The sequence below is a fragment of the Coregonus clupeaformis genome, unplaced genomic scaffold (genome assembly GCF_020615455.1).
Source record: "Coregonus clupeaformis isolate EN_2021a unplaced genomic scaffold, ASM2061545v1 scaf3477, whole genome shotgun sequence".
Classification (NCBI taxonomy): domain Eukaryota; kingdom Metazoa; phylum Chordata; class Actinopteri; order Salmoniformes; family Salmonidae; genus Coregonus; species Coregonus clupeaformis.
This window is the reverse complement of record NW_025536931.1, coordinates 27,080-44,488: the sequence shown is the minus strand read 5'-3', so window position 1 is coordinate 44,488 and position 17,409 is coordinate 27,080. Positions and strand designations below refer to the sequence as shown.

The 17,409-nt window shown below is 39.5% G+C and overlaps 11 non-coding genes across 11 annotated transcripts; all 11 read left to right on the top strand.

Moving 5' to 3' along the window:
• Positions 1–86: 86 nt before the first annotated feature.
• LOC123490042 lies at positions 87–304 on the top strand. The gene has a single exon (XR_006660792.1). It is a non-coding gene; the product is annotated as a small nucleolar RNA U3 (small nucleolar RNA).
• A 1,084-nt stretch (positions 305–1,388) lies between these two features.
• On the top strand, positions 1,389–1,605 carry LOC123490054. The gene has a single exon (XR_006660804.1). It is a non-coding gene; the product is annotated as a small nucleolar RNA U3 (small nucleolar RNA).
• Positions 1,606–2,695: 1,090 nt separating this feature from the next.
• On the top strand, positions 2,696–2,911 carry LOC123490053. Its single transcript, XR_006660803.1, has one exon. It is a non-coding gene; the product is annotated as a small nucleolar RNA U3 (small nucleolar RNA).
• Positions 2,912–7,880: 4,969 nt separating this feature from the next.
• On the top strand, positions 7,881–8,096 carry LOC123490040. The gene has a single exon (XR_006660790.1). It is a non-coding gene; the product is annotated as a small nucleolar RNA U3 (small nucleolar RNA).
• A 721-nt stretch (positions 8,097–8,817) lies between these two features.
• On the top strand, positions 8,818–9,033 carry LOC123490055. The gene has a single exon (XR_006660805.1). It is a non-coding gene; the product is annotated as a small nucleolar RNA U3 (small nucleolar RNA).
• A 1,090-nt stretch (positions 9,034–10,123) lies between these two features.
• On the top strand, positions 10,124–10,339 carry LOC123490041. The gene has a single exon (XR_006660791.1). It is a non-coding gene; the product is annotated as a small nucleolar RNA U3 (small nucleolar RNA).
• A 1,091-nt stretch (positions 10,340–11,430) lies between these two features.
• LOC123490039 lies at positions 11,431–11,646 on the top strand. Its single transcript, XR_006660789.1, has one exon. It is a non-coding gene; the product is annotated as a small nucleolar RNA U3 (small nucleolar RNA).
• A 721-nt stretch (positions 11,647–12,367) lies between these two features.
• Positions 12,368–12,582, top strand: LOC123490038. Its single transcript, XR_006660788.1, has one exon. It is a non-coding gene; the product is annotated as a small nucleolar RNA U3 (small nucleolar RNA).
• Positions 12,583–13,674: 1,092 nt separating this feature from the next.
• LOC123490059 lies at positions 13,675–13,890 on the top strand. Its single transcript, XR_006660808.1, has one exon. It is a non-coding gene; the product is annotated as a small nucleolar RNA U3 (small nucleolar RNA).
• A 1,091-nt stretch (positions 13,891–14,981) lies between these two features.
• On the top strand, positions 14,982–15,197 carry LOC123490051. The gene has a single exon (XR_006660801.1). It is a non-coding gene; the product is annotated as a small nucleolar RNA U3 (small nucleolar RNA).
• Positions 15,198–16,288: 1,091 nt separating this feature from the next.
• Positions 16,289–16,505, top strand: LOC123490052. Its single transcript, XR_006660802.1, has one exon. It is a non-coding gene; the product is annotated as a small nucleolar RNA U3 (small nucleolar RNA).
• The last annotated feature ends 904 nt before the right edge of the window (positions 16,506–17,409 follow it).

Here is a 17,409-nt window from a genome sequence, read left to right as displayed (position 1 = left end):
GTTGCTGCTGAGAACGCAACACAAACCGGGTGGTGCAAATGCTCTTTTTCAAGATGCTCCTCCTTGATCACAACAAATGATACACCAAGACTATACTTTCAGGGATCATTTCTATAGTTCTTTACTTGAGAAATGTGTTTCGACAGTGTTAGGTCTCGCTATCCATGATGACGAGGTTTAAGATATTCCTTTCAGAGCATGAATCTGGTGGCTAGGAATGACTTTGTTCATTTTCCTTCCACCTTTGATGACTGTTCTTTGTTCTTCAATGGGACATTGATGAAGGGATTATGTTCTGAGTGGATGTTGATCATGTAAAAAAAAAAATCCTAAATCCTTATTGTAATTAACAGGAAGCCTATGAAGCTAAAACTATCAGTCCTAAGACACCTTCAAAAATCCATTTTTCATTTATCTGACTTTCATATATCTGCACGTCCAGCGCTTATATTTAGCTTCTCAATGAACTGTTTTACCATTTTCCTTTCAGGACAACCAGGGTTACAAGTAGAAAACAACACTATTTGACATAAACAGTTGCATTCACGAGTTTCATTGATAAATGTCAATAAACATAATAAAGTCTGCCAAAGCAAAAACCTGATCAAAATGAATTTACATGAATGCTGTAAGCACAGAATTACTTTGCTCAGTGGGAAATGAGTATCCAACTAGTCAGTGACAACTCTGTGGAGTTTGGAGTTTGTGACAGAAACTATGTGAGCTTATTAAAGTATTACAGACACTATGTACAGGGTTTTCCTTTGGTCTTCTATGCGAAGAACCCTTACCTTCTAACAACCCTTGTGTAGCTTGTGAGCGTCATAGAGCAAAACATGTTGCACCGTGCATGTTCGGTAGAGTGTGAGCTTTTCATAGATAGCTTTTAATAGTTTGTAATTCAAACCATTCTGACTATACAGATGTTTTTGTAAAAACAAGACCAGGGCTTCTTCAGGATCCGCCTTTGTCTCACAAATACCGCTCTGTCTCAGCCCTCGTTGATCACACAGACTAACTCTTGGTACCACTGGATGCAGAAGACAAAGACAAATCCGATGGTACAACCCATGCTCTATAGCTCAAACACACAATGTTTAAAAGGGGGTAGAATTCCTAAATCATGCCAGCCAACGGTGGGTGTCATTGGGTTAATTGGGAAAAATAACCGGCTTTGAAACATGGATGGCTGTATACCAACATTAGGTCATATATCACCTGTTGGCAACCAGCATCGTTGGCCATATTTCTATTTTGCCGAACCTCGCAATTCTCCATAATTAACACAATTTGATTAAAACAGCTGTTGATGCTGAGAACGCAACACAAACCGGTGGTGCAAATGCTCTTTTCAAGATGCTCCTCCTTGATCACAACAAATGATACACAAGACTATACTTTCAGGGATCATTTCTATAGTTCTTTACTTGAGAAATGTGTTTTGACAGTGTTAGGTCTCGCTATCCATGATGACGATTTAAGATATTCCTTTTCAGAGCATGAATCTGGTGGCTAAGCATGACTTTGTTCATTTTCCTTCCACCTTTGATGACTGTTCTTTGTTCTTCAATGGGACATTGATGAAGGGATTATGTTCTGAGTGGATGTTGATCATGTAAAAAAAAAAATCCTAAATCCTTATTGTAATTAACAGAAAGCCATGAAGCTAAAACTATCAGTCCTAAGACACCATCAAAAACTCCATTTTTCATTTATCTGACTTTCATATATCTGCATGTCCAGCGCTTATATTTAGCTTCTCAATGAACTGTTTTACCATTTTCCTTTCAGGACAACCAGGGTTACAAGTAGAAAACAACACTATTTGACATAAACAGTTGCATTCACGAGTTTCATTGATAAATGTCAATAAACATAATAAAGTCTGCCAAAGCAAAAACCTGATCAAATGAATTTACATGAATGCTGTAAGCACAGAATTACTTTGCTCAGTGGGAAATGAGTATCCAACTAGTCAGTGACAACTCTGTGGAGTTTGGAGTTTGTGACAGAAACTATGTGAGGCTTATTAAAGTATTACAGACACTATGTACAGGGTTTTCCTTTGGTCTTCTATGTAGAAGAACCCCTTACATTCTAACAACCCTTGTGTAGCTTGTGAGCGTCATAGAGCAAAACATGTTGCACGTGCATGTTCGGTAGAGTGTGAGCTTTTCATAGATAGCTTTTAATAGTTTGTAATTCAAACCATTCTGACTATACAGATGTTTTTGTAAAAACAAGACCAGGGCTTCTTCAGGATCCGCCTTTGTCTCACAAATACCGCTCTGTCTCAGCCCTCGTTGATCACACAGACTAACTCTTGGTACCACTGGATGCAGAAGACAAAGACAAATCCGATGGTACAACCCATGCGTCTATAGCTCAAACACAATGTTTAAAAGGGGGTAGAATTCCTAAATCATGCCAGCCAAACGGTGGGTGTCATTGGGTTAATTGGGGGAAAAAATAACCGGCTTTGAAACATGGATGGCTGTCATACCAACATTAGGTCATATATCACCTGTTGGCAACCAGCATCGTTGGCCATATTTCTATTTTGCCGAACCTCGCAATTCTCCATAATTAACACAATTTGATTAAAACAGCTGTTGATGCTGAGAACGCAACACAAACCGGTGGTGCAAATGCTCTTTTCAAGATGCTCCTCCTTGATCACAACAAATGATACACCAAGACTATACTTTCAGGGATCATTTCTATAGTTCTTTACTTGAGAAATGTGTTTTGACAGTGTTAGGTCTCGCTATCCATGATGACGATTTAAGATATTCCTTTCAGAGCATGAATCTGGTGGCTAAGCATGACTTTGTTCATTTTCCTTCCACCTTTGATGACTGTTCTTTGTTCTTCAATGGGACATTGATGAAGGGATTATGTTCTGAGTGGATGTTGATCATGTAAAAAAAAAAATCCTAAATCCTTATTGTAATTAACAGAAAGCCTATGAAGCTAAAACTATCAGTCCTAAGACACCATCAAAAATCCATTTTTTCATTTATCTGACTTTCATATATCTGCATGTCCAGCGCTTATATTTAGCTTCTCAATGAACTGTTTTACCATTTTCCTTTCAGGACAACCAGGGTTACAAGTAGAAAACAACACTATTTGACATAAACAGTTGCATTCACGAGTTTCATTGATAAATGTCAATAAACATAATAAAGTCTGCCAAAGCAAAAACCTGATCAAAATGAATTTACATGAATGCTGTAAAGCACAGAATTACTTTGCTCAGTGGGAAATGAGTATCCAACTAGTCAGTGACAACTCTGTGGAGTTTGGAGTTTGTGACAGAAACTATGTGAGCTTATTAAAGTATTACAGACACTATGTACAGGGTTTTCCTTTGGTCTTCTATGTAGAAGAACCCCTTACATTCTAACAACCCTTGTGTAGCTTGTGAGCGTCATAGAGCAAAACATGTTGCACGTGCATGTTCGGTAGAGTGTGAGCTTTTCATAGATAGCTTTTAATAGTTTGTAATTCAAACCATTCTGACTATACAGATGTTTTTGTAAAAACAAGACCAGGGCCTCTTCAGGATCCACCTTTGTCTCACAAACACCGCTCTATCTCAGCCCTCGTTGATCACACAGACTAACTCTTTGTACCACTGGATGCAGAAGACAAAGACAAATCCGATGGTACAACCCATGCGTCTATAGCTCAAACACACAATGTTTAAAAGGGGGTAGAATTCCTAAATCATGCCAGCCAAACAGTGGGTGTCATTGGGTTAATTGGGGGGAAAAATAACCGGCTTTGAAACATGGATGGCTGTATACCAACATTAGGTCATATATCACCTGGGGCCTGTTGCACAAAAGTAGAATTAAGACATCCGGGATAAATGACTCAGCTGAGCTCAATGAAGCCAAAACATGTGCGTCCCAGGCTTAATTGGTTGCACAAAGACCAAGCCAGGATGAGCAGACACGGATTCATTAAGCCAGGTGAAACCAATCCTGGATAGGTGCGCGCTCACGGCTCACTCAAATAGACCCCGCCACAGATCACAGATTAACTGATTTACCATGGCAACTAGAGCCGCGTACTTTTCCCCGTCGGAAGCACAAATCCTCATGGAGGCATACGAGGAGGTAAAAGATATAATTAAGAAGAAAGGCAACACCGCCACAGTGATAAAGCAAAGAGAAAAAGCGTGGCAAAGTATTGCAGACCGCCTGAATGCGTAAGTAGTGCACAATTACACACTCACCGCTCCGCTGAAACATCACAATTACAATTCAAATATTTAATTCACATCTCCAAAAATGCAGTTGTACTGTAATTATGAAACGGTTAAATTTTAATTGAAATGCACTGCAGATATGAGTGAAATTGTGTAAAGTAACTCCATCACACTGTATAAAGCTATGATAAATTTTTGATATTTTTACTGAAAACAAGACAAAAATACCAAGTAATTTTTTGCAGTGTGACTCCATTAAATGTGTGTGTGTGTGTGTGTGTAGATTAAACATGAACGGGCCAAAACGGACATGGCAGCAGGTCAAAATCAAATACAAGAACATTCTGCAGAATGGTATGGTCCCTGACTAATATTTAACAAAAGCACAAGCATATATTGTACCCAGAAGGTGCCTGCTCACACATTGTCTGTACTGTTTTAGCAGTGAAAAAGAATACCCACAGACAAGGCACGGGTGGTGGGTCACCAAAGGCTGACCTTACCCCAGCAGAGGACATGGCCTTGGAGCTAAATAAAGGCAGGCCCGTCTTAGAGTGGATCCCTGGGGGAAAGAGACGAGCATAGGTTCCTCCCCAAGATGCCACCCGCTTCATTCAAGGTATGTCCTTCCATCTCTACATGGGATACAAAAAAAAGATGGAAAATCTTGCACTGGAGTTTGAAATAAAAAAAAGTCAATTAGGAAACTGGACCTTGAAATAAAAAAACTTGAGAGGGAGGTGAGATATGCCTTCAATGTACACTGTATGCTAACTGTAACACAAATGTATTAATCATTATTTTTCTTTCCTCCCCCAGCTCCAAGAAGATGACACAGCTCAAAATAAAAATTAGGTATATTCTCGTAAAGTCAAGTGAGCCATGACATATGAGCTCTTATTGTGAGCACACAGGACGGTGGCATCTTTCTAAGGTTTTTTTATTTTCCCAGCAATCAGTACAACCAAGTCATCGTTATAAGGCATCGCCCTCTTTTGCCCACCCCCAGCACCAGGTGTGGCCACTAGCCTATATGAAGGCCCAAAATTGTGTGTTCCTTTCTGCTCTGACAATGGCATGCCCATTCGTGCGAGATGTGGTGGATGAAGAAGCACTTGTGCTGAGGGAGAGCCTTCAGGCGAGAAAGGGTCTTCAGGGACCGGTTGGACCCACTGGCCTTCCCTGATGACCATCTATATGAAAGATACAGGTTTTCTGCAGATGGCATCAGGTATCTATGCAGACTACTGGGTCCCAGGATTAAGCACCGCACTGCACGGAGCCATGCACTGAGTGTGGAGCAAATGGTTTGTGTGGCCTTGCGCTTTTTTGCTAGTGGAGCCTTCCTGTACTCAGTGGGGGATGCAGATCAGCTGAACAAGGCCACAATTTGCCGCACAATAAGGAGTGTGTGTCTGGCTATCAAAGCATTAGCAGATGTCTTCATCTCCTTCCTGGCCACAGAAGACTCTGTGACATCAAAGAGGAGTTCTATAGGATTGCAGGTAAGAGGATCTACAAATTACAGGACAACTGTTAACACATAGTAGGATACTCATTACTTTGTGTGACAGGTTTCCCCTAATGTCATTGGTGCAGTGGACTGCACACACATAAGGATAAAAAGCCCCCTCAGGTGCCCATGAGGCCGATTTTGTGAATAGGAAATCCTTTCACAGCATTAATGTTCAGGTGAACATAACTTTTTGATATTGTCCATTGACGAACACTCTGCATTGCCAGTGATGTGCATTGATTGGTGTAATATTCCTCATCTTATGATTTCAGATGGTCTGCAATGCTGACTGTGTGATCAGCAATGTTGTGGCAAAATGGCCTGGCTCAGTCCATGACTCCAGAATCTTCGGGCCTCTGAAATCTATCAGTGCCTATCACAAGGTAAGCCACACAACCCCCTATTTATAACCATCATGGCTGTGTCAAGAATATCACTGTGTTTATGAGGTAGTAATGATGAGATTTTGTGTTGACAGGTGAATTCTCTGGTGTGTTGCTGGGAGACAGGGGGTATGGCTGCCAGCCTTTTCTCCTGACACCTTTCACAGACCCCCCAGGAAGCACAGCAGGCCTACAACCATGCCCATGCCAGGACCAGGGCCAGAGTTGAAATGACCTTTGGCCTCCTGAAGGCACGCTTTCACTGCCTTCACAAATTAAGGGTCAGCCCTGTTAGGGCATGTGATATTACTGTGGCTTGTGCTGTCCTCCACAATGTGGCCTGCCTGAGGAAGGAGAGGGCCCCCAGAGTGCCACCAGCCATGGACTGGGACAATCCGGCAATCTTCCCTGATGACGACAGTGGTCGGCTGCTGAGGGACCAATATGTGTTGAATTATTTTAGTTAGTATGTGTGCTTTCAATTTTGGTTAAATATGTCCTGCGGTGGCAGAGGAATTTGGGTTTTGGGTTAGTTTTTTACGAATTTGGCCTCTTATGATGTTTGTGCGGTATACTGTGTGTAATACAAGGCTGCAGGGAGGCTACTGCATCCATTCATTTGTCTGTTCAGTTGATGTGTATGGATTTGTCCTGCATTTATTTTTAGTGTGCAGACATGCAGGGTGTGTTATATACAGACCTTTGAATGTGTATGTATCATTTTTGTATAATATGCTTGGATTCTGTGCTTTCCATCTTGTAGAGTCACTGTGACTTCAGTTTCGAAAGGAGCTGATGGTTTACCTGCTTTGTTTTGTCCTTATTCAATAAAGGAACATAATGTTACACATTGTGTTTTTATATTCATATGGAATGTGTATTTGTTTATATGACAGAGTACTAGGGCCACACTGAAGAAAAAGGATAAAGTCATACATTTATGAGGCTGGTTCTTTCTGCAGAACAGCTACATATTGTTTTTACAGTTTTGATACTTATGACAATGTGATACTTAATATTCTGGCACATCAGCATGTCTTTGTTTATGAAACCATACTGAAGTACAATTTCACGAAATGCCCCACATCTGTCATTTTAACAACTGTCCTCCTTTAAAACAACTGGTTACAATATTATGACTTGTGTTTTTTCCCCTCTGTGGCCCTAATATTCTATCATTTTATATATAGCCTTATAGTCTATGGGAAACTGTAAATTATCTAATGATAGCAACATCATCTAAAAATCATTTTTTATCCAAAATCATTGAAATTAATGATCACAAACGTTTAAATAATGACAGTGGGTCTAGTTATATGTGATAACAATGTATAGTGAGCAGTGAAATAACTATTGGTTTCCATTTGTGGTGACTGCTGACTGACATTAGGGATGAGATTAAATAGATCCTGGAATTTAGCCTGGTCTGGAGCAGGCTAGCTCCACAGAATAAATCTCCATGGTAATTTATACCATAACATATCCTCCTGCCCCTATCCATCTTTAGTGCAACCGGATTACGGATCAATTGAGCCAGGATCACCAAGATATCCTGGCTTAATCCCTTATCCTAGTTTTGTGCAACAGGCCCCTGTTGGCAACCAGCATCGTTGGCCATATTTCTATTTTGCCGAACCTCGCAATTCTCCATAATTAACACAATTTGATTAAAACAGCTGTTGATGCTGAGAACGCAACACAAACCGGTGGTGCAAATGCTCTTTTCAAGATGCTCCTCCTTGATCACAACAAATGATACACCAAGACTATACTTTCAGGGATCATTTCTATAGTTCTTTACTTGAGAAATGTGTTTTGACAGTGTTAGGTCTCGCTATCCATGATGACGATTTAAGATATTCCTTTCAGAGCATGAATCTGGTGGCTAGGAATGACTTTGTTCATTTTCCTTCCACCTTTGATGACTGTTCTTTGTTCTTCAATGGAACATGGATGAAGGGATTATGTTCTGAGTGGATGTTGATCATGTAAAAAAAAATATCCTAAATCCTTATTGTAATTAACAGAAAGCCTATGAAGCTAAAACTATCAGTCCTAAGACACCATCAAAAATCCATTTTTCATTTATCTGACTTTCATGTATCTGCATGTCCAGCGCTTGTGAGCGTCATAGAGCAAAACATGTTGCACGTGCATGTTCGGTAGAGTGTGAGCTTTTCATAGATAGCTTTTAATAGTTTGTAATTCAAACCATTCTGACTATACAGATGTTTTTGTAAAAACAAGACCAGGGCTTCTTCAGGATCCGCCTTTGTCTCACAAATACCGCTCTGTCTCAGCCCTCGTTGATCACACAGACTAACTCTTGGTACCACTGGATGCAGAAGACAAAGACAAATCCGATGGTACAACCCATGCGTCTATAGCTCAAACACACAATGTTTAAAAGGGGGTAGAATTCCTAAATCATGCCAGCCAAACAGTGGGTGTCATTGGGTTAATTGGGGGAAAAAATAACCGGCTTTGAAACATGGATGGCTGTATACCAACATTAGGTCATATATCACCTGTTGGCAACCGGCATCGTTGGCCATATTTCTATTTTGCCGAACCTCGCAATTCTCCATAATTAACACAATTTGATTAAAACAGCTGTTGCTGCTGAGAATGCAACACAAACCGGTGGTGCAAATGCTCTTTTCAAGATGCTCCTCCTTGATCACAACAAATGATACACCAAGACTATACTTTCATGGATCATTGTTATAGTTCTTTACTTGAGAAATGTGGTTCGACAGTGTTAGGTCTCGCTATCCATGATGACGATTTAAGATATTCCTTTCAGAGCACGAATCTGGTGGCTAGGAATGACTTTGTTCATTTTCCTTCCACCTTTGATGACTGTTCTTTGTTCTTCAATGGAACATGGATGAAGGGATTATGTTCTGAGTGGATGTTGATCATGTAAAAAAAAAAATCCTAAATCCTTATTGTAATTAACAGAAAGCCTATAAAGCTAAAACTATCAGTCCAGAGACACCATCAAAAATCAATTTTTCATTTATCTGACTTTCATATATCTGCATGTCCAGCGCTTATATTTAGCTTCTCAATGAACTGTTTTACCATTTTCCTTTCAGGACAACCAGGGTTACAAGTAGAAAACAACACTATTTGACATAAACAGTTGCATTCATGAGTTTCATTGACAAATGTCAATAAACATAATAAAGTCTGCCAAAGCAAAAACCTGATCAAAATGAATTTACATGAATGCTGTAAGCACAGAAATACTTTGCTCAGTTGGAAATGAGTATCCAACTAGTCAGTAACAACTCTGTGGAGTTTGGAGTTTGTGACAGAAACTATGTGAGCTTATTAAAGTATTACAGACACTATGTACAGGGTTTTCCTTTGGTCTTCTATGTAGAAGAACCCCTTACATTCTAACAACCCTTGTGTAGCTTGTGAGCGTCATAGAGCAAAACATGTTGCACGTGCATGTTCGGTAGAGTGTGAGCTTTTCATAGATAGCTTTTAATAGTTTGTAATTCAAACCATTCTGACTATACAGATGTTTTTGTAAAAACAAGACCAGGGCCTCTTCAGGATCCACCTTTGTCTCACAAACACCGCTCTATCTCAGCCCTCGTTGATCACACAGACTAACTCTTTGTACCACTGGATGCAGCAGATAAAGACAAATCCGATGGTACAACCCATGCGTCTATAGCTCAAACACACAATGTTTAAAAGGGGGTAGAATTCCTAAATCATGCCAGCCAAACAGTGGGTGTCATTGGGTTAATTGGGGAAAAAATAACCGGCTTTGAAACATGGATGGCTGTATACCAACATTAGGTCATATATCACCTGTTGGCAACCAGCATCGTTGGCCATATTTCTATTTTGCCGAACCTCGCAATTCTCCATAATTAACACAATTTGATTAAAACAGCTGTTGCTGCTGAGAACGCAACACAAACCGGTGGTGCAAATGCTCTTTTCAAGATGCTCCTCCTTGATCACAACAAATGATACACCAAGACTATACTTTCAGGGATCATTTCTATAGTTCTTTACTTGAGAAATGTGTTTCGACAGTGTTAGGTCTCGCTATCCATGATGACGATTTAAGATATTCCTTTCAGAGCATGAATCTGGTGGCTAGGAATGACTTTGTTCATTTTCCTTCCACCTTTGATGACTGTTCTTTGTTCTTCAATGGGACATTGATGAAGGGATTATGTTCTGAGTGGATGTTGATCATGTAAAAAAAAAAATCCTAAATCCTTATTGTAATTAACAGAAAGCCTATGAAGCTAAAACTATCAGTCCTAAGACACCATCAAAAATCCATTTTTCATTTATCTGACTTTCATATATCTGCATGTCCAGCGCTTATATTTAGCTTCTCAATGAACTGTTTTACCATTTTCCTTTCAGGACAACCAGGGTTACAAGTAGAAAACAACACTATTTGACATAAACAGTTGCATTCACGAGTTTCATTGATAAATGTCAATAAACATAATAAAGTCTGCCAAAGCAAAAACCTGATCAAAATGAATTTACATGAATGCTGTAAGCACAGAATTACTTTGCTCAGTGGGAAATGAGTATCCAACTAGTCAGTGACAACTCTGTGGAGTTTGGAGTTTGTGACAGAAACTATGTGAGCTTATTAAAGTATTACAGACACTATGTACAGGGTTTTCCTTTGGTCTTCTATGTAGAAGAACCCCTTACATTCTAACAACCCTTGTGTAGCTTGTGAGCGTCATAGAGCAAAACATGTTGCACGTGCATGTTCGGTAGAGTGTGAGCTTTTCATAGATAGCTTTTAATAGTTTGTAATTCAAACCATTCTGACTATACAGATGTTTTTGTAAAAACAAGACCAGGGCCTCTTCAGGATCCACCTTTGTCTCACAAACACCGCTCTGTCTCAGCCCTCGTTGATCACACAGACTAACTCTTGGTACCACTGGATGCAGAAGACAAAGACAAATCCGATGGTACAACCCATGCGTCTATAGCTCAAACACACAATGTTTAAAAGGGGGTAGAATTCCTAAATCATGCCAGCCAAACAGTGGGTGTCATTGGGTTAATTGGGGGGAAAAATAACCGGCTTTGAAACATGGATGGCTGTATACCAACATTAGGTCATATATCACCTGTTGGCAACCAGCATCGTTGGCCATATTTCTATTTTGCCGAACCTCGCAATTCTCCATAATTAACACAATTTGATTAAAACAGCTGTTGCTGCTGAGAACGCAACACAAACCGGTGGTGCAAATGCTCTTTTCAAGATGCTCCTCCTTGATCACAACAAATGATACACCAAGACTATACTTTCAGGGATCATTTCTATAGTTCTTTACTTGAGAAATGTGTTTTGACAGTGTTAGGTCTCGCTATCCATGATGACGATTTAAGATATTCCTTTCAGAGCATGAATCTGGTGGCTAGGAATGACTTTGTTCATTTTCCTTCCACCTTTGATGACTGTTCTTTGTTCTTCAATGGAACATGGATGAAGGGATTATGTTCTGAGTGGATGTTGATCATGTAAAAAAAAATATCCTAAATCCTTATTGTAATTAACAGAAAGCCTATGAAGCTAAAACTATCAGTCCTAAGACACCATCAAAAATCCATTTTTCATTTATCTGACTTTCATGTATCTGCATGTCCAGCGCTTGTGAGCGTCATAGAGCAAAACATGTTGCACGTGCATGTTCGGTAGAGTGTGAGCTTTTCATAGATAGCTTTTAATAGTTTGTAATTCAAACCATTCTGACTATACAGATGTTTTTGTAAAAACAAGACCAGGGCCTCTTCAGGATCCACCTTTGTCTCACAAACACCGCTCTGTCTCAGCCCTCGTTGATCACACAGACTAACTCTTTGTACCACTGGATGCAGAAGACAAAGACAAATCCGATGGTACAACCCATGCGTCTATAGCTCAAACACACAATGTTTAAAAGGGGGTAGAATTCCTAAATCATGCCAGCCAAACAGTGGGTGTCATTGGGTTAATTGGGGGAAAAAATAACCGGCTTTGAAACATGGATGGCTGTATACCAACATTAGGTCATATATCACCTGTTGGCAACCGGCATCGTTGGCCATATTTCTATTTTGCCGAACCTCGCAATTCTCCATAATTAACACAATTTGATTAAAACAGCTGTTGCTGCTGAGAACGCAACACAAACCGGTGGTGCAAATGCTCTTTTCAAGATGCTCCTCCTTGATCACAACAAATGATACACCAAGACTATACTTTCAGGATCATTTCTATAGTTCTTTACTTGAGAAATGTGTTTCGACAGTGTTAGGTCTCGCTATCCATGATGACGATTTAAGATATTCCTTTCAGAGCACGAATCTGGTGGCTAGGAATGACTTTGTTCATTTTCCTTCCACCTTTGATGACTGTTCTTTGTTCTTCAATGGAACATGGATGAAGGGATTATGTTCTGAGTGGATGTTGATCATGTAAAAAAAAAAATCCTAAATCCTTATTGTAATTAACAGAAAGCCTATAAAGCTAAAACTATCAGTCCTAAGACACCATCAAAAATCCATTTTTCAGTTTATCTGACTTTCATATATCTGCATGTCCAGCGCTTATATTTAGCTTCTCAATGAACTGTTTTACCATTTTCCTTTCAGGACAACCAGGGTTACAAGTAGAAAACAACACTATTTGACATAAACAGTTGCATTCATGAGTTTCATTGACAAATGTCAATAAACATAATAAAGTCTGCCAAAGCAAAAACCTGATCAAAATGAATTTACATGAATGCTGTAAGCACAGAAATACTTTGCTCAGTGGGAAATGAGTATCCAACTAGTCAGTGACAACTCTGTGGAGTTTGGAGTTTGTGACAGAAACTATGTGAGCTTATTAAAGTATTACAGACACTATGTACAGGGTTTTCCTTTGGTCTTCTATGTAGAAGAACCCCTTACCTTCTAACAACCCTTGTGTAGCTTGTGAGCGTCATAGAGCAAAACATGTTGCACGTGCATGTTCGGTAGAGTGTGAGCTTTTCATAGATAGCTTTTAATAGTTTGTAATTCAAACCATTCTGACTATACAGATGTTTTTGTAAAAACAAGACCAGGGCCTCTTCAGGATCCGCCTTTGTCTCACAAACACCGCTCTGTCTCAGCCCTCGTTGATCACACAGACTAACTCTTGGTACCACTGGATGCAGAAGACAAAGACAAATCCGATGGTACAACCCATGCGTCTATAGCTCAAACACACAATGTTTAAAAGGGGGTAGAATTCCTAAATCATGCCAGCCAAACAGTGGGTGTCATTGGGTTAATTGGGGGAAAAAATAACCGGCTTTGAAACATGGATGGCTGTATACCAACATTAGGTCATATATCACCTGTTGGCAACCAGCATCGTTGGCCATATTTCTATTTTGCCGAACCTCGCAATTCTCCATAATTAACACAATTTGATTAAAACAGCTGTTGCTGCTGAGAACGCAACACAAACCGGTGGTGCAAATGCTCTTTTCAAGATGCTCCTCCTTGATCACAACAAATGATACACCAAGACTATACTTTCAGGGATCATTTCTATAGTTCTTTACTTGAGAAATGTGTTTCGACAGTGTTAGGTCTCGCTATCCATGATGACGATTTAAGATATTCCTTTCAGAGCATGAATCTGGTGGCTAGGAATGACTTTGTTCATTTTCCTTCCACCTTTGATGACTGTTCTTTGTTCTTCAATGGAACATGGATGAAGGGATTATGTTCTGAGTGGATGTTGATCATGTAAAAAAAAAAATCCTAAATCCTTATTGTAATTAACAGAAAGCCTATGAAGCTAAAACTATCAGTCCTAAGACACCATCAAAAATCCATTTTTCAGTTATCTGACTTTCATATATCTGCATGTCCAGCGCTTATATTTAGCTTCTCAATGAACTGTTTTACCATTTTCCTTTCAGGACAACCAGGGTTACAAGTAGAAAACAACACTATTTGACATAAACAGTTGCATTCATGAGTTTCATTGACAAATGTCAATAAACATAATAAAGTCTGCCAAAGCAAAAACCTGATCAAAATGAATTTACATGAATGCTGTAAGCACAGAAATACTTTGCTCAGTGGGAAATGAGTATCCAACTAGTCAGTGACAACTCTGTGGAGTTTGGAGTTTGTGACAGAAACTATGTGAGCTTATTAAAGTATTACAGACACTATGTACAGGGTTTACCTTTGGTCTTCTATGTAGAAGAACCCCTTACCTTCTAACAACCCTTGTGTAGCTTGTGAGCGTCATAGAGCAAAACATGTTGCACGTGCATGTTCGGTAGAGTGTGAGCTTTTCATAGATAGCTTTTAATAGTTTGTAATTCAAACCATTCTGACAATACAGATGTTTTTGTAAAAACAAGACCAGGGCTTCTTCAGGATCCGCCTTTGTCTCACAAACACCGCTCTGTCTCAGCCGTCGTTGATCACACAGACTAACTCTTGGTACCACTGGATGCAGAAGACAAAGACAAATCCGATGGTACAACCCATGCGTCTATAGCTCAAACACACAATGTTTAAAAGGGGGTAGAATTCCTAAATCATGCCAGCCAAACAGTGGGTGTCATTGGGTTAATTGGGGGAAAAAATAACCGGCTTTGAAACATGGATGGCTGTATACCAACATTAGGTCATATATCACCTGTTGGCAACCAGCATCGTTGGCCATATTTCTATTTTGCCGAACCTCGCAATTCTCCATAATTAACACAATTTGATTAAAACAGCTGTTGCTGCTGAGAACGCAACACAAACCGGTGGTGCAAATGCTCTTTTCAAGATGCTCCTCCTTGATCACAACAAATGATAGACCAAGACTATACTTTCAGGGATCATTGCTATAGTTCTTTACTTGAGAAATGTGTTTCGACAGTGTTAGGTCTCGCTATCCATGATGACGATTTAAGATATTCCTTTCAGAGCATGAATCTGGTGGCTAGGAATGACTTTGTTCATTTTCCTTCCACCTTTGATGACTGTTCTTTGTTCTTCAATGGAACATGGATGAAGGGATTATGTTCTGAGTGGATGTTGATCATGTAAAAAAAAAAGTCCTAAATCCTTATTGTAATTAACAGAAAGCCTATGAAGCTAAAACTATCAGTCCTAAGACACCATCAAAAATCCATTTTTCAGTTATCTGACTTTCATATATCTGCATGTCCAGCGCTTATATTTAGCTTCTCAATGAACTGTTTTACCATTTTCCTTTCAGGACAACCAGGGTTACAAGTAGAAAACAACACTATTTGACATAAACAGTTGCATTCATGAGTTTCATTGACAAATGTCAATAAACATAATAAAGTCTGCCAAAGCAAAAACCTGATCAAAATGAATTTACATGAATGCTGTAAGCACAGAAATACTTTGCTCAGTGGGAAATGAGTATCCAACTAGTCAGTGACAACTCTGTGGAGTTTGGAGTTTGTGACAGAAACTATGTGAGCTTATTAAAGTATTACAGACACTATGTACAGGGTTTTCCTTTGGTCTTCTATGTAGAAGAACCCCTTACCTTCTAACAACCCTTGTGTAGCTTGTGAGCGTCATAGAGCAAAACATGTTGCACGTGCATGTTCGGTAGAGTGTGAGCTTTTCATAGATAGCTTTTAATAGTTTGTAATTCAAACCATTCTGACTATACAGATGTTTTTGTAAAAACAAGACCAGGGCCTCTTCAGGATCCGCCTTTGTCTCACAAACACCGCTCTGTCTCAGCCCTCGTTGATCACACAGACTAACTCTTGGTACCACTGGATGCAGAAGACAAAGACAAATCCGATGGTACAACCCATGCGTCTATAGCTCAAACACACAATGTTTAAAAGGGGGGTAGAATTCCTAAATCATGCCAGCCAAACAGTGGGTGTCATTGGGTTAATTGGGGGAAAAATAACCGGCTTTGAAACATGGATGGCTGTATACCAACATTAGGTCATATATCACCTGTTGGCAACCAGCATCGTTGGCCATATTTCTATTTTGCCGAACCTCGCAATTCTCCATAATTAACACAATTTGATTAAAACAGCTGTTGCTGCTGAGAACGCAACACAAACCGGTGGTGCAAATGCTCTTTTCAAGATGCTCCTCCTTGATCACAACAAATGATACACCAAGACTATACTTTCAGGGATCATTGTCTATAGTTCTTTACTTGAGAAATGTGTTTCGACAGTGTTAGGTCTCGCTATCCATGATGACGATTTAAGATATTCCTTTCAGAGCATGAATCTGGTGGCTAGGAATGACTTTGTTCATTTTCCTTCCACCTTTGATGACTGTTCTTTGTTCTTCAATGGAACATGGATGAAGGGATTATGTTCTGAGTGGATGTTGATCATGTAAAAAAAAAAAAATCCTAAATCCTTATTGTAATTAACAGAAAGCCTATGAAGCTAAAACTATCAGTCCTAAGACACCATCAAAAATCCATTTTTCAGTTATCTGACTTTCATATATCTGCATGTCCAGCGCTTATATTTAGCTTCTCAATGAACTGTTTTACCATTTTCCTTTCAGGACAACCAGGGTTACAAGTAGAAAACAACACTATTTGACATAAACAGTTGCATTCATGAGTTTCATTGACAAATGTCAATAAACATAATAAAGTCTGCCAAAGCAAAAACCTGATCAAAATGAATTTACATGAATGCTGTAAGCACAGAAATACTTTGCTCAGTGGGAAATGAGTATCCAACTAGTCAGTGACAACTCTGTGGAGTTTGGAGTTTGTGACAGAAACTATGTGAGCTTATTAAAGTATTACAGACACTATGTACAGGGTTTTCCTTTGGTCTTCTATGTAGAAGAACCCCTTACCTTCTAACAACCCTGTGTAGCTTGTGAGCGTCATAGAGCAAAACATGTTGCACGTGCATGTTCGGTAGAGTGTGAGCTTTTCATAGATAGCTTTTAATAGTTTGTAATTCAAACCATTCTGACTATACAGATGTTTTTGTAAAAACAAGACCAGGGCCTCTTCAGGATCCGCCTTTGTCTCACAAACACCGCTCTGTCTCAGCCCTCGTTGATCACACAGACTAACTCTTGGTACCACTGGATGCAGAAGACAAAGACAAATCCGATGGTACAACCCATGCGTCTATAGCTCAAACACACAATGTTTAAAAGGGGGGTAGAATTCCTAAATCATGCCAGCCAAACAGTGGGTGTCATTGGGTTAATTGGGGGAAAAAATAACCGGCTTTGAAACATGGATGGCTGTATACCAA